Raw genomic sequence first — 2,184 nt, forward strand, 5'->3', positions numbered from 1 at the left:
TAAATATATTCTTAAAGGTTGCCTAGAACATAAATATCTTTTTCAAGGTTGCCTAGAACATAAATATATTCTTAAAGGTTGCCTAGAACATAAATTCTTCTTCAAGGTTGCCTAGAACATAAATTATTTATCTAACATCACTTTTCTGAACCTGACCATTTCTAACTTAGCTTAAATAAAAGAATTGTTTAAGAATTCATATAATTAAGAGAAATCAGGTTTAGAATTGTTTAAATTTTGAATCCAACGTACACAGTTCATTTCTTCCTTGAATTCGGTGTTTCATTCCATGATTGAATTTAAAGGAAATTGAAATAAGAACTACTGTTTTGATAATATTTCTCATTTCGACCTGATCAGGATTAAAAATTCCGAAGTTTTGATTAAAACTGATATTAGTTGACTTAAATTGTCTAAAGTTTCATCATGTTCATGTGCTCGGAGATTAAACAATCTGCTGATAGAGCTAGGAACTTTATAATTGGTAACCCTTAATCCCGATCGCTAAATTGCTAAATGCGCTCTCGCGCAAAATTTCAAATTTTTGGCTTCTGATTGGCTGTTCGGTATTCTATAATATATTTTATAAACTTTTCTGGATAAAAACTAAAGATTTAATTAATCTTGAGATTAATATAAAAGAAAAAATCAAGCATTGATCTCGATATTCACAATTCTAGCTCAGTTCAAATAGTTCTTGGGGTTTATATTTGATATATATATCTAACATAGAACTAAATATTCTAGAAATAGTTAGCAAGAGCTATAGATGAAACAATATATATAATCCTTGGTTGGAGCTTTGATATGATTAGATAGAAACTATGTAGTTGCACGCATTGCATATTGCAAAACATACTTGGAATGTTTTTTTCTTCAATTTGTTAGAAATATAATCCCCAGATAAGTTGATTAAAGAGAAAAGCCTAGGTTCTCCTTAATCTTGTTTTTCTTACGGAAACTGTAAACATTATTCTGGTTGTGACAGGCAAGTTATATATATATATAAAGATGGAAAGAGTTTATTAACTGAAGAGGAGCAATCCGAAACAATTTTTATTAATAAATATAAAAACTGAGAAGCTGCTCTGATTATTGCTTTATAGTTAGATGGATAGATAGATAAACGAAAGTGAAAAGTTAGATAAAAATTAAACAAGCTCAGAATCAGATAAAAAGTGAATTAAAGTAAAATAAATTTCATTAGATCTCTTTTTGTCCTTTTCATGACACCATTATCCTTTACTTAATTCATTTATTCTTTTACCTTGTATACTTCATGTCTGATACCTCCACAGTTCAACACAACCCTGTTCTCCGCATCCATCCTAGATACTGGATACTGGATACTAGATACTGGATACTAGATACTAGATACTAGATACTGGATACTGGATACTAGATACTAGATACTAGATACTAGATACTGTATGGTGTATGCTAGATACTAATTACTAGATGCCAGATACTAGATACAATATATATATATATTTTTACTATATATTTTATCAGATGAAAGAAAAAAATCAATCCAAAATGATTCATTACAATTTTAGTCACCTTTCTGTTCTGAAGTGTTTAAGAGGATATATTTATTTCTGCCTGAAGGTTTGGAACTTCTCCACCCTTACAGCTATACTAGTGTTTAAGAGGACATATTTATTTCTGCCTGAAGGTTTGGAACTTCTCCACCCTTACAGCTATACTAGTGTTTAAGAGGACATATTTATTTCTTCCTGAAGGTTTGGAACTCCTCCACCCTTACAGCTATACTAGGGAACATGTCGGCTGTCTTATTTCATTTGAAGGATTCTTTGTCTCATTTCTCATATTCATGCACTGAGGATAGAAATAGTAACAATATAATTCTATTCCATTTTTTTTTTATAAATCCCCCCTGGACAGCGTACATAGTGTTATCGGATTAGGGAAATAAAATGTTTGCGAGGAAAGAAATGTTTATTTTTCTTTTTCGAGGTTTTCAATATTTCAATCACGTGCTAGATTTATTTCAACTAAAGTTTTAGAAACTAGTGAATTTAATGGAGATTATTTTTATCCGTGGATACCCGTCCATGAAGATATTTAATCCAAGGATAATAGTCTTTAAGGATTTATTTATCCATGGATGCCCGTCCATGTGGATATTTAATCCAAGGATAATAGTCTTTAAGGACATTTTTA

General features: G+C 30.3%; 1 long non-coding RNA gene across 1 annotated transcript; it reads right to left on the reverse strand.

Moving 5' to 3' along the window:
• Positions 1-95: 95 nt before the first annotated feature.
• Positions 96-1,829, reverse strand: LOC111703115 (uncharacterized). The gene is made up of 3 exons (XR_002765558.1): positions 1,561-1,829; positions 1,268-1,328; positions 96-111 (listed from the first exon to the last, which is right to left on the reverse strand). It is a non-coding gene; the product is annotated as an uncharacterized LOC111703115 (long non-coding RNA).
• Between the last annotated feature and the right edge of the window lie 355 nt (positions 1,830-2,184).

The sequence above is a fragment of the Eurytemora carolleeae genome, unplaced genomic scaffold (genome assembly GCF_000591075.1).
Source record: "Eurytemora carolleeae unplaced genomic scaffold, Eaff_2.0 scaffold533, whole genome shotgun sequence".
Classification (NCBI taxonomy): Eukaryota; Metazoa; Arthropoda; class Copepoda; order Calanoida; family Temoridae; genus Eurytemora; species Eurytemora carolleeae.